Source organism: Lithobates pipiens, unplaced genomic scaffold (assembly GCF_037356315.1).
Source record: "Lithobates pipiens isolate NorthernLeopardFrog02 unplaced genomic scaffold, aLitPip1_a1.2 Scaffold_16, whole genome shotgun sequence".
Taxonomy (NCBI): Eukaryota; Metazoa; Chordata; class Amphibia; order Anura; family Ranidae; genus Lithobates; species Lithobates pipiens.
The window spans coordinates 258,841,259-258,862,471 of NW_027507748.1; positions in this window are offsets into that span (position 1 = coordinate 258,841,259).

Below are 21,213 nucleotides of genomic sequence, written 5' to 3' on the forward strand. Positions count from 1 at the left end.
GACATGTTGAACCGCAACATACCAACGACTTGGTAGAGTGGATGACCAAGCCCTCTTCATCCTCCTCATCCTCTCTCACCCAGTCTCAGGGTACTAGCAAAGCAGCTGCCAACGCATCATCTCCCCTCCTCTCAATGTCATCATCAGTGACTCACTTCCCTAGACCCACCACATCCTCCTGAGGAGTCTTCTGAACTCTTTGAGCACAGTGTTGGGTACATGCTCCAGGAGGATGCCCAGTGTTTTGTAGGCTCTGATGATGAAACTCAGCTAGAGGAAGGCAGTAGCGTGAGCGCAGAGAGAGGTGATGCTCAAGAAGGACAGCAATCTGGCAGTCATGTTCCACAAGCTGCAGCATACTGCCAGGTTTGCTACAGCGATGAAGAGGGAGGGGATGATGAGGGCACTGACTCCACGTGGGTGCCTGGTAGGAGAGAGGAGGAGGCACATGTCCAACGAGGCAGGATGCCCTCCGGGGGCCAGCTTAGGGGCAGCACACCGACTGAATCACACCGCAGAGCTCCGCCTGTGCAGGGCGCTGCCTCTGCCCGTTATTCTAAAAGTTCTTTGGTGTGGGCCTTTTTTGAGACGAGTGCATCAGATCGCAAAGCTGCTATTTGCAACATATGTCTCAAGCGTATCTCGCGTGGCCAAAACATCAGCCACTTGGGCACCACATGCTTGACCAGACATATGTTGACCTGCCATGCAGCTCGTTGGCAAGCGTACCTCAAAGACCCACACCAAAGAACAAAGCGGACCTCTCCTTGCTCCTCATCAGCTGGCATCTCCAACCCCACTAGACCTTCAGTCCTCTCTGAAACCTGCTCTGAGAGGAATGAAGGTGTAGAATTAGGTGTGTCACAGCCAAGTGCTTCCGGGCACTCTGCTAGCAGTACACCCACGTCCGATTATAGCAGGCAAATGTCCCTGCCCCAGCTGCTGGACCAGCGAAAGAAGTTCACTCCCAGCCATCCACATGCCCAGCGGTCGAATGCTAGCTTGGCTAAATTGCTAGCACTTCAACTGCTGCCTTTTCAGTTGGTAGACTCGGCCCCCTTCCGTGAGTTTGTACAATGTGCGGTTCCTCAGTGGCAGGTCCCCAAACGCCACTTTTTCTCACGGAAGGCGATTTCGGCTCTCTACCGGCATGTGGAAGGCAATGTCCTTGCCTCGCTGGACAGGGCGGTCAGCGGTAAGGTGCATATTACCGCTGACTCATGGTCCAGCAGGCATGGACAGGGACGTTACCTGTCTTTCACGGCCCATTGGGTCACTCTTCTGGCAGCTGGGAAGGATGCAGGACAAGGTGCAGTAGTGTTGGAGGTTGTTCCGCCACCACGCCTCCAAAATGCTACTATTGGTTGTGACATACCTCTCTCCTCCACCCCCTCCTCTTCTTCTTCCTCCATGGCCTCTTCCAGTGCTCTGTCCTCAGAACCAGCCTTCCAGGGGCTACGCAAGTACGCAGGCAAAACGATGCCATGCCGTGTTTGCGCTGGTTTGTTTGGGGGACAGGAGCCACACTGGGGCGGATGTTTTGTCAGCTCTGCAGGGGCAGGCCGAGAGGTGGTTGATGCCACGCCAGCTTAAGCCAGGAATGGTGGTTTGTGACAATGGCACCAACCTCCTCTCTGCCCTCCGACAGGGACAACTGACCCATGTGCCCTGTGTAGCTCACATCCTTAACCTGGTGGTGCAGCGGTTCTTGGGCAGGTACCCCGGCTTACAGGATGTCCTGAAGCAGGCCAGGAAAGTCTGTGTGCATTTCCGCCGATCATTTAATGCCTGTACTCGGCTGGCTGAGCTCCAAAAGGAGTTGAACCTGCCCAAGAACCGCCTTATATGTGACATGCCCACCAGGTGGAACTCAACGTTGGCCATGCTGCAGCGGCTGCACACGCAGCAGAGGGCCATCAATGAGTACCGGTGCGACTACGGCACCAGGACAGGGTCAGGGGAGCTCGGTTTTCTCTCACCACGCCAGTGGGGCATGATCAGGGATGCATGCACTGTCCTGTCACCGTTTGAGGAGGCTACAAGGATGGTGAGCAGTGACAGTGCATGCACCAGTGACACTGTAACTCTTGTCCACCTCTTGGAGCATATGCTGCGTGGAATAATGGACAGGGCACTTGAGGCAGAACAGAGGCAGGAAGAGGAGGACTTCCTTGCCTCTCAAGGCCCCCTTTATCCAGACAGTGTTCCTGCTGTGCCACCCATCACACAGGAAGAGGATGAGGAGGAGGAAGAGGAGGAGGAGGATGATTGTGTCAGCATGGAGGTGGAGGCTGGCACTCAGCATCAGATGCAGCAGTCTTGTAGGGATGATTTACAGTCCCAAGAAACACGTGGACTTGTACGTGGCTGGGAGGAGGTAGCTGCGGATCATGTTGCCCTTAGTGACCCAGAGGACTCCGGACCGAATGCCTCAGCTAACCTACGCTGCATGGCCTCCCTGATCCTGCAAAGCCTGCGGAAGGATCCTCGTATTATTCGGATCAAGGAGAGGGACCATTACTGGCTGGCCACTCTCCTTGATCCACGGTACAAGGGTAAGGTTGCCGACCTTATCTTGCCATCGCAGAGGGAGCAGAGGAGAAGACATCTCCGGGAGGCCTTGCAGAAAGGTCTGTGTAACGCGTTCCCAGACACTGGGAGGTTACAAACTCCTGGTCCTGGACAACGTGTTGCTGAGGCATCGGTCAGAAGGAGCGGTGGAGAAGGTGGCCGTCTGACTGATGCTTTCAGACAATTTTTTAGTCCGCAGCCCCAAGGTATGATCGGTTCCAGCAACCATCGCCAGCGTCTGATTTACATGGTGCAGGAATACCTAGGGGTAAGGTCAGACTTGAATACCTTTCCCACCGAAAATCCTCTGGCTTACTGGGTCTTGAGGATGGATCACTGGCCAGAGCTTGCACAGTATGCAATTGAGCTACTGGCCTGTCCTGCATCCAGCGTTCTTTCGGAACGCACCTTCAGTGCTGCTGGTGGATTTGTTACCGATCACAGGGTGCGCCTGTCCACCGAATCAGTTGATCGACTGACCTTCATCAAGATGAATCAGTCTTGGATCACCCACAGCTACCAAGCACCTGAAGCTGATGTAACCGAAATTTTTTTTTGAAATATCACATCCCTTCAAGACTGCCTATGCTGATGCTGAGTGACTGTCCTGTTATGTTGATTGTCTATCCTCTTCCTCCTCTGCTGATATGTTGGAAGAACATTTCTGGTTCTGGGTGATGCCTAAGGCCCAATTTTTCTGCCCCTGTTTAACAGGGGCGTTTAATTACAATTTTTGATGCAATGCTTTGCAGCAGGGCTAATTCCTGCAATAAAACTAGAGTATATGGGAGAGGTTGCAGTGCGGTGGCACCAGCACCAGTGCCTAAGGCCCAATTTTTCTGCCCCTGTTTAACAGGGGCGTTTAATTACAATTTTTGATGCAATGCTTTGCAGCAGGGCTAATTCCTGCAATAAAACAAGAGTATATGGGAGAGGTTGCAGTGTCGTGGCACCAGCACCAGTGCCTAAGGCCCAATTTTTCTGCCCCTGTTTAACAGGGACTAGTAATTACAATTCTTGATATAATATTTCACAGGAGGGCCCGTTCCTGTGCCCACCCAGAGTAACTGTGAGGACTTATAGTGTTGTGGCACCAGCACCACAACCACCAAAGGTCAATTTTTCTACCACTGTTCAACAATGGCATGTAATTACAATTCTTGATATAATCGTTCACAGCAGGGCGCTCCAGCGCCCACCAAGAGTCACTTTGAGGGCTTACAATGTTGTGGCAAAACCAACACCTTGTTCCGCCATTTCTGCAGAGCATATAGGGCAGGCCCCTACTTTCAAACATCTAACTTACAAACATCTCCTACATGCAAACGGAAGGAGACAACAGCAAGTGAGATGAAAAAAGATGGACGACAAAACAAATTATACAGGGGTGATAACCCTTCCCTATGTTTTCCAAAAAGCTTAAAAATAGTTTTTTTGACTGGAGCTACACTTTAAAAATGTACCAGTTGAAAATTACAAACAGATTCAACTTAACACATCAAACCTACACAGTCCCTGTCTTGTTTGCACCGCCTGTATACTGCTGTTCTGAGTATATAGGGCCTGGGGGCCACACGCATTTCCTTTTTTTAATATGGGTACAGGGTTCCCCTTAATATGCGTACAAGACCCAAATAGGCTGGTAATGGGCAGGGAGGGCTACCCATGCCATTTTTCTCAATGATTTTCAACCATATTGCAGGAACCAGATATAACATTAAAACCGCAAGCAGTTTTAAATGGTGTTATTTCCGTTTAATGTCATTTTGTGCAGGGACTGTTCTAAACACGGGAAACACGTGGCACTTCACAGGCATACTACAGGCACCCCCCAAGCACCATATTTAAAGGAATATTTCACTTTTTTTTTTTCACTTTAATCGTCATTAAAATCAGTGCTCCCGCCAAAACGGCCATTTTTAAAAACATTTTAGGCATTGACCCATGTCCCCTGGGGCAGGAGCCAGGTCCCCAAACCCTTTTTAGGACAGTATCTTGCATATTAGCCGTTAAAATTAGCACTTTTAATTTCGAACGTTCGAGTCCCATAGACTTCAATGGGGTTCTAAAGTTCGTTCGAATTTGGGGTCCGTTCGAAAGTTCTGGTGCAAACCGAACCCGGGGGGTGTTCAGCTCATCCCTAATCAGGATGCGCCAACACAGGAGCAGAAACAAAGGCAGCCTTGAGAGTCTCAAAGGCCTTAATGGACTCTGGAGACCAACTCTGTGGGTTACCGTCGTTTCTGGTCATATCAGTCAGGGGCTTGACCAGAGATGAGAAGTTACGAATAAACTTCTGATAGTAGTTGGCAAAGTCCAGGAAACGCTGCAAAGGACGTAAACCTACGGGTCAAGGCCACTGTAGGACTGCCGAAAGTTTCTCTGGGTCCATCGTATGAATGTAACCTGTTCACGATGGAACACGCACTTCTCCAGTTTACAATAGAGATTGTTCTCTCTTAGTTTCTGAAGCACACGACAGACATCTGTGTGGTGGCTCTCCAGTGACTTGGAAAATATGAGGATATCTTCGAGATAAACCACCACACATAACTGAAACAAATCTCGGAGGACATCGTTAATAAATTCCTGGAAAACTAACAGGGCATTACAAAGGCCAAAAGGCATTACCAGGTACTCATAATGGCCTGTTCTGGTATTAAACGCAGTTTTCCACTCGCCGTCCTCCTTAATGCGCACAAGATTGTATGCCCCTCTCAAGTCAAGCTTTGTGAAAACCATTGCTCCCTTGAGGCGGTCAAATAACTCTGTAATCAACAGAATCGGGTAGGCATTCTTAATTGTGACACGATTGAGACCCCTATAATCTATACAAGGTCTCCGTTCACCACTCTTCTTCTTCACAAAGAAGAAACCAGCACCAGCATGAGATGAGGATTTGCGGATGAAACCTTGAGAAAGTGCGTCTGCAACATACTCTTCCATGGCCTTATCCTCCAAGACCAACAAAGGGTAAACCCGGCCACAAGGAGGTATGGCACCAGGCTGAAGGTCAATTGTGCAATCATAAGACCGGTGTGGAGGCAAACTACCGGCTTGACCTTTGTCAAAGACATCGCTGAAATCGTGGTACTCCTCCGGCAGGGAGGAGAGTGAAGAGGTGCACAGGTCCTTGGATACCTTCAGGAAGCATGTCTCACTGCATTGTGGTGACCAGGAGAGCACCTCAGCACAGAGCCAATCAAAGGAGGGTTTGTGCCTCTGTAACCAAGGATAACCAATAACCAGTGGAAACCTGGGTGAGGAAATAACTTGGAATTGGATTATCTCATGGTAAAGAGCCCCTACGGCCATGGACAACGGAACCGTCTCATGAGTCACATGGGCAGGCGGTAAAGGTCTCCCGTCAAGAGCCTCAATGGCAAGTGGAGTGTCATGCAGCTGCAGCAGAATCAAGTGCTGTGAAACAAATACAGCATCAATGAACAGGCCTGCAGCCCCAAAGTCGATTAGAGCCTGTATCGCGGTGGACGATCAGCCCAAGAAAGGATGACCAAAACCAGGGGCTTATCCTTCTGGATAACTGGGGACAAAACAACGCCACCTAAGGTCTGTCCATGACAGGACCTCAAGGTTCGGGCGTTACCTGGACAGGTAGGACAAGACTTCAAAAAGTGACCTGCCTGGCCACAATAAAGGCACAATCTCTCCCTCCTCCTAAAGGCTCTCTCATCCGCAGAGAGACGCATGAAGCCCAAGTGCATGGGTTCATCTTCACTGACCGGCTCGGTACCAAAAGGCATGGTAGGTGAGGGAGGCACGGGTGGGACTGAAAAGCTCAGAGGCAAACGTACAGGAGCATTCCGCAAGCGCTCCTTCAAAGAAGATCTTTCTCTGAGTCTGGAGTCAATGAGGATGGCAAACAAGATCAAGCTCTCCAGCTCAGTGGGTATATCTCGGGCTGCTATCTCATCCTTGATGGAATCCAAGAGACCATGAGAAAAAGCAGCTACGAGGTCCTCATTGTTCCAAGCAACCTCTGCTGCCAGAGTATGGAATTCAATGGCGTAGTCTGCAACAGTTCTTGTACTCTGATGGACATGAGGCACTTGGCAGCAGAAGTACCCTTTAAAAGAGGCCACAAAGTTAGGCTAACTCAAGACAACAGGTTTTTGCGTCTCCCATAGAGAGTTTGCCAAGGCCAAGGCTCTCTCAGAACGCAAAGATATCACAAAACCTACTTTGCTTCTGTCCGTGGGAAACGCCTGGGGCAGCATTTCAAAGTAAATCTCAACCTGGTTGAGAAACCCTCTCAATTGAACTGGATCACCCCCAAATCGCTGGGGAAGCGGAGCGGAACCCGACATACCTCTTGTAGAGGTAATACTCGAGGCGGGTGCCTGCACAGAGATTGATGCAGCAGCAGGGACGGCCTGCAACTCAGGTTGTACCGGAGCAGCCACAGTGGGGGATTCCAGGTGAGCTGTGCGTCTCAGGAGCATTTGTAATGCTATGGCAAACTGATCCATGCGGTGATCTTACTCATCCAATCTGGAAAAAATATTACCGACAAGTGGATTGACTGTATCTCCTGAATTCATGGCCTTCGCCTACTGTCAGAAACCATGAACCAGACCAAGACAGAAGTACAATTAAATCACATTTGTTTATTAATAAAAAATAAAAAGGTAAATAGAGTAAGTGTAGTCAAAGCATAGCCAGAGTCCAGTAACTGGATCGAGTAGTCAGCCAGTCCAGAGTTAAATAACCAGATCGGGTAATAGGCCAGGCCAGAAGTCAGGGATCCAAGTGAGGCAACAGCAAGCAGGGTAAGGAGCCAGAAGGGATGTCAGCAAGCCAGTCTTTAAACAGAACCGCAGGAGATGGTTTCTTGTGATGTGACCAGGGCGAAGGCAGAGATGAAGTGAGCTGGGCCTGGTATGGAATTTGGGTGGACCCCCACGCAATTTTTTTTAAATTGTGGTTTGGGGTTTCCTTTAATATTCATACCAGATCCAAAGGGCCTGGTAATGGACTTGGGGGGGTCCCATGCCATTTTTTCCAATTACTTTTATCTGTATTGCCAGGACCCAACAATTCATTATAGCCGCGAGTACTTTTAAATTACCTTTTTTTCCTTTTAGAAATATCATTTTGTGCAGGGACTGTTCTAAACATGGCACTTTACAGGCATACTATAGACACCCTGCATGCACGTAATTTAAAGGAATATTTCACTTTTATTGTTTCACTTTAAGCATTATTAAAATCACTGCTCCTGAAAAAAATGACGTTTTTAAAACTTTTTTTTGCATTGATAGATACTCCCCTGAGGCAAGACCCAGGTTCCCAAACACTTTTTATGACAATAACTTGCATATTAACCCTTAAAATTAGCACTTTTGATTTTTCAAGTTTGTGTCCCATAGACTTTAAGCCCTTGTACACACGGTCGGACATTCCGACGGAAAATGTCCGATCGGACCGTGTTGTCGGATAATCCGACTGTGTGTGGGCTCCATCGGACTGTTTCCGTCGGAATATAAAACGGGCAAAGTTTTAGAGCTGGGCTATAAAATTTTCCAACAACATGATCTGATTGGACTTTGTCCGATTGTGTGTAGAGAATTCCGATCGGACAAAGTGCCACGCATGCTCAGATAAAATTCCTAGACCAAAGCTATTGGCTACTAGCCTGAACGTAGTCCCGTCGTAACAAAATAACGTCATCACGTTACGTACGAGGCGGATTTTCCGACAACTTTGTTCGACCATGTGTATGCAACACAAGTTTCAGACAAAATCCATCGGACAAAATCCGACGGATTTTGTTGTCGGAATGTCCGACCGTGTGTACAAGGGCTAACAGTGTTTGCGTGGTCCAACAAATGTTTTACCTGTTCGCATGTTCTGCTGCAAACCGAACCGGGGGGGTATTTGGTTCATCCCTAATTGCCAAAGAGGGAAAACGAGGAAAACCAAAAGAAAGTGCACCTTTATTCATCTCACAGTACCATGGCATAAGACCTTAAGGATAGAAAGATACAGCTGAAATGTTAACACAAGACTTGGTGGACATTGCACATTCCATATCACCCACAGAGTTCAGGTATAGTGAAAAGAATCAACCAAATGATTAAAGATTAAATAAGGAAAGCTACGGGTGGCACATTTGTCAAATGGAAAACTGTGCGGTTTTAGCAGAAATAAGATTGACCCCTTCCAAGACCAATCACTTCCATAACCAATCACTTGTCTCCTTTTGAGATCCTGATGGGTCAACCTTTTCCTACGCCCTGGATTAAGAAACCAGGGCATAGAGCAGGAAGTTCTGAGTTTAATACAGGAAGAATGTTGTAGAAACTTGATTATGAAGCTGAATGGCATCTACGTTAAAGTATTCTCTTCTTTTCCATTACCCTCACAGGAACCAACACACCAGTTCCAACCCGGAGATGTGGTTGTAATTCACCAGCTGAACCGGACCAAGAAGCAAGATTACCCTTTTGGCCTGCCCACTAGCATAGTTACAGTGACCAGAACCGCTGTCCTCATGGAACAATTCGGAGCCTGGATCCAGGACGAGAGGATAAGGAAAGTACCACAAAAGACGTCGATAAATGAGGTCAAACAGGTGATTCAAATACTGTAAGAGCGAGTGAAACACATGATAAAAGACTCTGAAAAAGATGACCTCACTTCTCTCACCACAGACTTTTGGGAAAGCCTTGTGCCTACTCTTTATGCTGACACTGATAGTATTTCTGCCCATATGGATCATCACTAACTTTATTCATCACCCTGAGGACTTGGGCGCCCTAAAGGCCATATGCAGCCCCCCTTCTAATGGAACAGTACCTAGACAAAGGAGGGAATCCAATTTGGAGGGCCCAAAGGACTCATAAACCCCCTACTGATAAAATGTTGTTACTTCAGTATAAGTATTCTTATGCCCAGAAGTCAATTTATGACAAATGCTGGGTATGAAGTAAATTGCACCCGAGCACACTTCAAATTCCTCTGTTAACCATACCTGTGAACATAACTCCGTTTCTAAATGGTACTCCTCCTGTAATTATAACCAATATATTAGCCAGATATGCAAATAACACAATTTCCTTCATGATAATTGTTAGAAGCCAATCTCCAGATTGGTGTTTTAACTTAGGAAATTCCTTAAATAAAGGTCAAAAGATATGCCGAAGCTCACAGTTTAATATCTCTTTAACCACTTCAGCCCGGACCATTTTGCTGGCCAAAGACCAGACCACTTTTTGACAATTACGCGGTCGTGCGACGTGGCTCCCAAACAAAATTGACGTCCTTTTTTTCCCACAAATAGAGCTTTCTTTTGATAGTATTTGATCACCCCTGCGGTTTTTATTTTTTGCGCTATAAACAAAAATAGAGTGACAATTTTGAAAAAAACGCATTATTTTTAGCTTTTTGTTATAATAAATATACCCCAAATATATATAAAAAAACATTTTTTCCCTCAGTTTAGGCCGATAGGTATTCTTCTATATATTTTTGGTAAAAAAAAATCACAATAAGCGATTATTAAATTGGTTTGCGCAAAAGTTATAGCGTTTAGAAAATAGGGGATAGTTTTATTTCATTTTTATTAATATTTTTTTTTTTTTTTACTAGTAATGGTGGGGGTCAGCGATTTTTATTGTGACTGCAACATTATGGCGGACACATCGGACATTTTTGACACATTTTTGGGACCATTGACATTTATACAGCAATCACTACTATACAAATGCAGTGATTCCTGTGTAAATGACACTGGCAGTGAAGTGGTTAACCAGTGGGTGGCAGTGTAGGGTTTAAGTGTTCCTAGGGGTGTGTTACTAACTGTGGGGGGCTGGGCTTTCTTTTAGTGAACACTGATCTCTGCTCCAATCACATGGAGCAGAGATCAGCGTCACTTGCTGCTAGGCAGAACGGGGAGATGCTGTTTATAACGGCATCTCCCAGTTCAGCCGCCCCGAGAGACGATCGCGGGTATTCCCGTGGCGATCGAGTCCACGGGACCCGCGACCAGACTCACGGGGGTCCCGACCGGCACGCATGCGTGCCGCCGGCGGCACGCGAGCAATGGCAGGGCGGCATTTAAAATTGGACGTACCTGTACACCAATATGCCTGCCCATGCCATTCTGCCGACGTACATCGGTGTGCGCCGGTCGGGAAGTGGTTAAACAGAAATTTGTCCTCCATGTTTCACACCAATAACCCAGAACTTAATACAAATTGAAATATGGTCTTGAATTGGGGAGCTGGTATCAACAACCCTGTGAGTTTCAATTTGAACCAGTTGACCATGGCCGCAATTTCTGAAAGTTTTCACGATACTATAAGCCAATAATCATTTTCCCTAGGGGATAGTGTATATGTATGTTGCAGCAAGGAATGCTATTCATGGATACAGTTTGGTACACGTAGGTGGTGTTATTTTGCCTCTTTGATTCCAGTGATGAGAATAATAGGGGATGAAAAAGTAAAGCACCAACATCTTTTGAAAGCTAGCGCATACCCCAGGTACCCCATTAAACACATAGAGAAAAGACAGCTATTTCTTGAAAAGGATCGGGCCTGGGCATAATTTCCCTCATCGACAGGATGGGGAAAAGAACTGGTAAAAAGATTGAATAACTACTCAAAAATAATGGATGAAATTATGGAAAAGAATTCTGTAGACATCAAACTGTTAAATATTGAACAAAGGGCTATTCGTAAACAACTAGATAAGCACCAAGTAGCTATCAAATCCATAAGTGCTGCTCTGACTGGAATCTGTGAAGTAATGGACGACTATTAATGCTGAAAATGGATTCATAATACCAGTATTGAAATACCTGATTATTATGATATAATTGACAAACACCGAAAGGAGGTGTCAAACCTCCAATCTGAAGCCAGAGACATTGCCAAAGATGGGTGGAACCCCTTTAAGGGACTAGGAAGTATCGATGATTTATTTTTGGGTTCCATTTTTCTCTTGGTTCCAACAGGCAGGAATGTTAATTTGAATGTGCCTGTTTTTTATCCGTGTTATATATATATATATATATATATATATATATATATATATATATATATATTTCAAGCGTATTTAATGTATCTGTAATTATACAACACAACTAAATGATCCCACACAGAGAACATTAAGTGATCATGGTGAAATCACTTTGTGATTTAAGAGGACGTACCTGAGGTGAGACCGAAGTAGTGGGGAGATCTCTCTTGCAGCTCAGGTCCTTGAAGCTTCTGTAGATGGAGACAGAGACTTGGTGGGCACTGAGTGGCAGGGGTGCCAGGGGTGTGGACCACTGTGCAAGCCTTAGTCTGAGATCTGATGCGGAGGTCCAGTCCAGTTTGGCAATGAAATAATATATATAAAAAGGTTAATCAGAAGAACAATGGTCGAGATCCAAGCCGGGGTTGGTTCCAATCTGGCAGCTGAGTACAAAAGGGCCAAAGAAGTAGAATGGTCAAGGTACAAATCCAAGGTCAATGACAAGCAGCAAACAAGAGTAGTCAAATAGGTTTAAAGGTCACAACAAGTTCAGACAGATCACGCACTAGCACAGGAACAATCGGGGACTGAAGATAATCCAGCAATTTGGCACTGTCTGGGCTGGGCTTATATAGGGAAGTTTGAGTTCACTTCCTGTGCGCCTCCTGGGCATTTTCATGCCTTTTTCCATCAGGTCGAAGGCACTTCCTGTGCACGTCCTGGACATTTTCCTGCCTTTTTCCATCAGGTCTTCTTCACAGGTGCGGGTTGGCACAGTGAGGTGCCTTTGGCGCATGCTCAGTTGGCATAGATTTCCTCTTGCGGCAGCACGTCATTGGTGCATGCGTAGTAAGCCCTGGACTCTTACAGAGGGGATTGAAGGGTGAGAAAGAGTTAACAAGACAGAGACATTCTATAAATTGCTGACATGCGAATATCTTTATTTTAGGGTCCTGTTTGTCACAATGACCAAAGGATAGATGAGGTCTGGTAAGAACTGGTTTTTAAATTTTGTCCTCAAAGTCAAAACACCAGCATTAAATAGTTTAAATTATGTCTGAAATGTTATGTCTCATGTGATGAACTTTGTCCTTCCTCCCTCCCTCTTTTCTCTTTAAGTTGTGCAATATTCTTTGTCCATATTTTGTATAAAGGTACAACCCTTACCATTAAAACTAAGCATTCATTGGAATGGCTATTTTATCTTGTGCATTAAATGCTTCCAGAGCTCTGACAGAATTTCTCACTGATTGTCCAGGTCTAAGCAGATTTAACCCTTACAGTCATGCATTTGGCTAGGGTCAGTGTCACTACTGGTAGCATAAGGCGATACCTGGACCCTATAAAGGTTTCACAGTCAGTCTAAAGCCTCCAGGATGGCACATCAATATGTGGCATTACCAGAAGGTTTGCTGCATCTCCCAGCACAGGGCAGAAGAGCACTTATGTGTGGCGGGCAGTGAAAGATGTGTGGCGGGCAGTGAAATATGATGTCATCTCTCTGCTCCCTGCTGCACATCGCTCCCACATTGAAGAGGCCCGGCAGCAAGGGCAGAAGAGCAGTGATGTTGAGCGGACGGAGAGAGATGTCATCTCTGCTTGTCTGCCTGCTTGCCACTCTCCTCTCATCCACCTCTAATGCAGTCACAGACACGACCCGCTGGTTAGGCAGGGACCCTGTGGAAAGAGACTCGGGGCTATGGGCCCCAGATTCGGGGCTATAGCCCCAATAGCCACCCCCTAGCGGTGCCGCTGCCCTACTGATTGTTTATAGGAAATCAAATTATGTCTCTCTTCCGATTTTCTCAAATTGAACAGTGACAAAATTGAGGTTCTCCTCATTGGTACGAGATCCACTCTGACAAAGCTTAACAGTTTTTCAGTTAATATTGATAACTCCACAGTGTTTCCCTCCTCTTGGTAAAGAGTCTGGGTGCTATCCTTGATAGCACACTTTTTCCAAAGCCCAAATTAGTATTGTCCCTCAGTCAGCATATTTCCATCTTTGGGAAATGAATCACCTCTGTTCGTTTATCACACCCAGCAGCACCGCTGTTCTCATTCATAGTCTGGTCACTTCCCGCATACATTACTGCAATTCCCTTCTTTTTGGTCTTCCTTTCAAGTCCCTCCATAAACTGCAACTGGTTCAGAACTCCCTATTTTAATCACATCACTCCTGTCCTTCAGCACCTTTATTGGCTTCTGGTAAAATATCGTCTTGATTTCAAGATTCTGACACTTACCTTTAAGGTCATTAACCTCACTCCTCCGTACCTTTCTGAACTCTTGCATATCAACAGACCCTCTTGCACTCTCAGGCCTTCTTCCATTTATCTCAATGTTCCATCCGCCCACCTAACCACTATGGGATTGAGAGCTGCTCAGCCCCCTGACTTTGGAACACTCTGCCACCTGACATCCGCAATATTGATTTTCTACTCATCTTCAAATCACGTCTCAAAACTCCTCTTTTTAAACTAGCATACTCTGTCTGACTTCATTGTTTTGTTTTTGTAATTTAAAGCGATTGTTAAGCCACTGATATAAAATGCTCCTATCCCCTCTTTATTATAGCAATAAGTTACCTTGTGCCTGTGTTATATAATAAATATGCTTATTTGTAACAATAACGCATAAGCTCCCAGAGCTCAGGTGCCTCCTCTCTCTTTTCCTCTGCCCGGCTGACAGTTCCAGTGGGTGGGGCTGGGAAGGAAAGGAGAGAGAAGAGAGAGAGCCGAGGAGTCATGTGATCGCAGGCAGCCACTGTGTTATCGATACAAATAAGCATATTTAATATATAACACAGACACAGGGGAACGTATTGTTACATTACAGAGGGGATGGGAGCAATATATATTTAATATGAGAGCATTAGGAGCCAGGAGGCTGGCACTGAGGATGATGGAGACACAGAAAGTGACCACGGTGTCAGGGTTTAGCAGCCATGATATACCATGGTCAGTTACAGGGGGGGGGGGTATAGCCAGGCAGGATCAGCCAGGTTTTTTTTAAGTGTTACGGGGGGCAAATGACACAGCACAAGCACTGTGCTGTATAACATGCTTTAAGGGAGCAGGATCTGTTTTTTGTTTTGTTTGGGGTTACGCTTTAATGGTTATGTAATGTATTTTATTTTATTAATTTACTTTTTAGCTTTGTTGTTATATTTGTAAGGTGACCTTGGGTGTTCTGAAAGCCACCTATAAATTTTGTTTATTATTATTAATTTTATTAACATCCATATTTGAACTTGCTTTTTTGTATTTTTTTATATAAGCACTGTGTTTTTCCTCTTGTGTGCTTTTCACTTTTGCAGTGAATACACCAATGTTGTTTCTCCTCTCTGAAACTCTTTGTTGTACTAGTGGAACACATAACATGTATTACTAGGATTACTAGTAGCTGATTATTGTATTACTAGGATTACTAGTAGCTGATATACTAGCCTGTAATGTGAGTGCAGTGTTTGATTTGTATTGACCACAAATGCACCTCTTATTATTTTTTCTATATGTTTTTATTTTTTTTTCTTAGATCTTGGGTATTGAATTCAAATTTACTGCGGTCCAGATCAGTAAAATTTTCCCATCAGCAAAGGTCCAAATTGCATATTATGACTCTTCCCTTCACCCCCCCCTTACATCACAATCTTTCATCAGTGTCCACAGTCAAGTCCCCCACACATCACAGTCCCCCACTTAACATCAGAGTTTTCCCTTCAGAGTAGTGTTCTCAAGCCCCTTACACCCCCCACCCTTCACATTAGTGTGCTGAGCGCCCTTTACTTAACACACCTTCTTTATTCAAACGGTGTCCTCAACCCCCTTTCAAATCATCATCTCACAGTACTGTCCTCGGTCCCCTTCACATCACCCGCCTCCCTTTCACATAACCCCCCTCCCCTCACAGCTCTGCTCCCCGCACATCAAAAATCCTCCCATCCTCACAGTAGTATGCTCTACCCCCTTTCACATCACCTGTCCCTCCTTCACATCTTCCCTCAGAGTACTGCCCACCCCTCACATTACCCCCCCCCCCATAGCACTGCATTTCTTCACATCACCCGCCCCCCCTTTACATCACCCCCCTCACATTGCACCCTTCAGTAGTGTCCTCTGCACACCTGCCCCCTTACACACTTCTACCTTAAAGTGGAGAATGGCAAAAGGAATAGTAATGGACTGAGTGTGGGAGACACAGCATTAGCTGGAGGACAGGAGCTGCACGAGTTAACTTTCCAGACTAACCAGTAGGTGATTGGTCGCTAGGATGCTGAGAGGTGCTAGCAACCAATCACTTCCTGGTTAATATGAAATATTAACAGCCCGCAGTTTTTCGTTCCCGCCCTCCATCCAATGCTGTGCTGTGCCTCCCGCACTCAGTCCATTACTATCCTGCCTCCCTCTCTCCGCTCTGTCTTGAGAATGACAGAGGCGGAAGATGGGGGAAAGAAGCAGCTCCTAAATGGTGCAATGAGTATCCAGATGGGACAGTGGCTCAGTCAGGATCTGGACCACAGTCCACCATTCGGTGATTCCTGTCTTAGATGGTTGTATCTAAACAGCACCCAAAAAACATGCAACCGTGATTTGAATAAAAGTAGGTCATCAATTCCATTGATTGTAAATGGAAATTAGTTCACATACATGATGTGCTGGAAGTTTGCTGGAAATAAGGTTGCATGCTATTCAAGTTCAGCTGGCTATTTTTATATTTTATGAGCCTTGATTGTTATATTTTCTTATAGATAAAATTATTATTATTTTTTTTTTTATTGTTAATAATTATCACTTTTCAATTGATTGGGGAAATTCTCAGAAATGCAGTAAGGGTGTCTGCATCAGTCTTTACCTTATGGGTGCTTTTACCCTTATTGCAGTAAAGTGCAGTAAATATGTTACAGTAATGTGGTACATTGGATGGCATTCATTTTGAATGGCACCCCGATGTACTAGTATAGTAGTTGTTATTTAACCGCACCACAGCAGAACACAAAAAAGGGTCAAGTCTGATTTTAGCTGCATTGTAGGACTCAAAATGCCTTTATGCAAAGCATATTAATACATGGCACAGTGAGTAATGCAATGCTAAAGTGTGAAGGGGTCTTAAATAATTCTGTGTTTGTAGTAAATAAATGTAATCACACTTGCTACATAAGCAAAAAGGAATGCATAATAACTGTAAACATTTTTTGTGTGTTATTCTATTACATAAATCTGGAATAACATAAAATAAATGACCTATAATCTGTTATGTTTTAACTATGAGCAACCTTATGCACATATTGTTATTATTCAATTTTGCTTATTTAGTCTTATCCGGTAATTAATAATATAGAGAAAGCATCTGCCGATTTTTTCCCTGTTTCCTGGCATTCTATTGTGTGATGATGATGATATATGCGTGTCAGGAAGAAGAAAATCCTGAACATTTCCTTCAAAAGTGTACTTTTGAAGGAAACTGTAATCGGCTAAGAACATCTAAAACTAACTGTATATACTTTCCTCACAGAAGAAAGTCCTGTATGTTAAGAAGTTAGGAACAGCCTTTGTTTTAACTAAAGTCAGGAATATTACTCCTATACAAAATTAGTAGGGATGAGCCGAACACCACTCGTTTTGGTTCGCGGCAGAACATGCGAACAGACCAAAAATTTGTGCGAACCCCCTTAAAGTCTATGGGACTTGAACGTGAAAAAGTCAAAAGTGCGAATTTTAATGACTAAAATACCAATTACTGTCCTAAATAGTGTTTGGGGACCCGTGTCCTGTCCCAGGGGACATGTATCAATGCAAAAAAAAGTTTTAAAACTGAAGTTTTTTCAGGAGCAATGATTTTATTAATGCTTAAAGTGAAAAAATAAAAGTGAAATATTGCTTTAAATACGGTACCTGGGGGGTGTCTATAGTATGCCTGTAAAGTGGCACGTGTTTCTCGTGTTTAGAACAGTCCCTGCACAAAATGACATTACTAAAGGAAAAAAAGTCATTTAAAACTGCTTGCGGGTGTAATGTAATGTTGCACACCCCCCCCCCCAGCCCATTAGGAGACCCTTCGGGTCTGGCATGGATATATGGATATTAAGGGGAACCTTGCACCCAAATAAAAAAAAGTGGTTTGGGGCCCCCAGGCTCTATATACTCTGAACAGCAGTATACAGGCGGTCCCCGGGTTACAAACAAGATAGGGACTGTAGGCATGTTGTTAAGTTGAATCTGGAACAGGTACATTTTTTAAGTATAGCTCCAGCCCCAAAATCTATGGTGAACTAGAGATACTATTGTACAAGGAGGATTTGGATTTTGTGGGAATTTCAGAGACCTGGTTCAACAGCTCTCATGATTGGCTGGCAAACATTTAAGGGTATACCCTTTATTACAAGGATAGAGAGGGTAAAAAAGGGGGAGGGGTATGTCTATATAGCAAGAATAATGTACAAGTGAATGTGAGAGAAGACATCACTAAGGGAGCTAGGGAGGAGGTGGAATCCTTATGGGTAGAGCTACAAAGGGATGAAGCTAAGGGGAAAATAATACTGGGAGTATGCTATAGACCCCCTAACCTGAGGGAGGAAGGGGAGACAGATCTCCTATCACAATTTGGATTAGCAGCAAGTGGGAAGTGTTATTCTAATGGGAGATTTTAATTATCCAGACATAGACTGGGTGGAGGGAACCGCGCATTCATCTACGGCTCGCCAGTTCCTAAATGTCTTGCAGGACAGTTATATGGATCAGATGGTAGATGCACCAACTAGAAATAAAGCATTACTGGATCTACTGATTACCAATAATACAGACCTGATCACGGATGTGGAAATATGGGACAATTTAGGGAACAGCGATCACAGGTATAAATTACGCAAATAGGAAATATAAAGGGAATACAAAGACACTGAATTTAAAAAAAGCCAATTTCCCTAAACTACGAACCTTACTAGAAGGAGGAGAGATGGGTTTGCTTTAAGAGCATATTAAATAAGGGCATTAGCCAATGCATCCCATTGGGTAATACATTTAAAAGAGTGAACAAAAGTCCTGGATGGCTTAACTCCAATGTAAAAATGCATATAAAAGCAAAGGAGAAGGCCTTCAAGAAAATACAAGGTTGAGGAAGGGCATCTGGTTACAAAGCATTGGGAGATGACAATGGTATTGAATTTATTCTTCTCGTCAGTCTTCACGAGGGAATCGGGGGGCTTCAGTAATGAAAACTGCAGGGTTTATCCTCATGACACATCAAAGGAAGCACCTCCATGGTTAACAGAGGACCGAATTAAAATTAGACTTGGGAAACGTAACACTAATAAATCGCCAGGTCCAGATGGCTTGCACCTGCGGGTACTTAGGGAGCTCGGTCAAATAATTGCCAGACCATTGTTCCTAATTTTTACTGACAGTCTATTGACTGGAATGGTACCAGCTGATTGGAGAAAAGCCAATGTAGCACCAGTCCTCAGGAAGGATGCACTGGAAATGGAGTGAGTAAAAAGAAGGGCAACAAAGCTAATAAAGGGTCTGGAGGATATTAGTTATGAGGAAAGGTTGCGAGCACTGAACTTATTCTCTCTGGAGAAAAGATGCTTGAGAGGGGATATGATTTCAATATACAAATACCATACCGGTGACCCCACAATAGGGATAAACCTTTTTCGCAAAAGGGAATTTAACAAGACTCATGGCCACTCATTAAAATTAGAAGAAAAGAGGTTTAACCTTAAACTAAGTAGAGGGTTCTTTACTGTAAGAGCGGCAAGGATGTGGAATTCCCTTCCACAGGCAGTGGTCTCAGTGGGGGACATTGATCGTTTCAAGACACTATTAGATAACCACCTAAACGACCACAACATACAGGGATATAAAATGTAATACTGACATATAATCACACACATAGGTTGGACTTGATGGACTTCTGTCTTTTTTCAACCTCACCTACTATGTAACTATGTACTATGTAACACTGTAAGCCCTCACAGTTATTCTTGGTGGGTGATGGAACGGGCCCTGCTGTGAAATATTATATCAAGAATTGTAATTACATGCCCCTGTTAAACAGGGGCAGAAAAATTGGGTCTTAGGCAGTGGTGGTGATGGCGCAACACTGTAACCCCTCATAGATACTCTTGTTGGGTGCAAGAATGGGCCCTTCTGTGAAATATTAGATCAAAAATTGTAATTACACTCCTCTGTTAAACGGGGCAGAAAAATTGGGTCTTAGGCAGTGGTGGTGGTGGTGGCACAACACTGTAACCCCTCACCGATACTCTTGTTGGGTGCAGAAATGGGCCCTTCTGTGAAATATTAGATCAAAAATTGGAATTACACGCCCCTGTTGAGCAGGGGCAGAAAAATTGGGTCTTAGCCCTTGTACACACGGTCGGACATTCTGACAACCAAATCCGTTGGATTTTGTCTGACAGATTTTGTCCGAAACTGTTGCATACACATGGTCGGACAAAGTTGTCGGAAAATCCGATTGTACATAACGTGATGACGTTATTTCGTTACGACGGGACTACGTTCAGGCTAGTAGCCAATAGCTTTGGTCTAGGAATTTGATCTGAGCATGCGTGGCACTTTGTCTGTCTGAGTAGGCTACACATGATCGGAGTATGTCCGATCGGAGCATTTTGTCAGAAAATTTTACGGACAAGTTGGAAAACTTGTTCTGTCGGATACTCCGACAGAAACAGTCCGATGGAGACCACACACAGTCGGATTATCCAACAAAATGGTCCGATAGGACACATTCCGTCAGAATCTCCGACCGTGTGTACAAGGGCTTAGGCAGTGGTGGTGGTGTCACAACACTGTAACCCCTCACAGATTCTTTTGTTGGCGCAGGAATGAGCCCTGCTGTGAAATATTAGAGCAAATATTGGAATTACATGCTCCTGTTAAACAGGGGCAGAAAAATAGTGCCTTCAGCACTGGTGGTGGTGCCACAACACTGAAACCCCTCACATATACCCTAGTTGAGCGCAAGAATTAGCCCTGTTGCAAAATATTACATCAAAAATTGGAATTACACCCGCTTACGGAGGAACTCCACTGCAGACGTCCGGGGCCCTGGTATCCACCGGCGCGGTGAGTCTACCCCCAGCTCCGGCCGCCAGCTATGCTGCCCGGCTAGGCCTGAGGCCTACCACGCCACCGCTACTGCAGAGCACGGACGGTCCCCCTCGGCCAGCCCAGCACCCATACCACCTGACGCACCAGTCCCCCTCCTGTCCACTAACGCCCGGTAGGAGGGTACCCGGTGAGGATGGCCTGGACTGGGGGACGGGAGAACGAGGTCTGGGGCACCCAGGGGGAGAGTCCCCCTTCCCAACTGACACTCAGTGCTCCGCAGCACTTCCCCGGCTGCTCCGGGCGGCCTCGGACCCATTCTTGTCCACTGTGTCCCAGGAATCCCCCCCCCCTCTGGATGATGGGGACTTCCCGGCCCTCCCCCCTCCTGGGGAGCCATTATCCCGGGTGTATCAGGGGCCCGGAAGGAAGGATGTACCCCTGCAAGACCCCATCCCGGACTCACCGCCACCAAAAGCGCTTAGACTGGCCTCATCGCGGGCTGCCAGCCCCCTGCACCACCAAGGAGGATCCCCGACCTGCTCATCATACTCCGGGGACCCCACGGCCTCCTCTCATCAGGGAG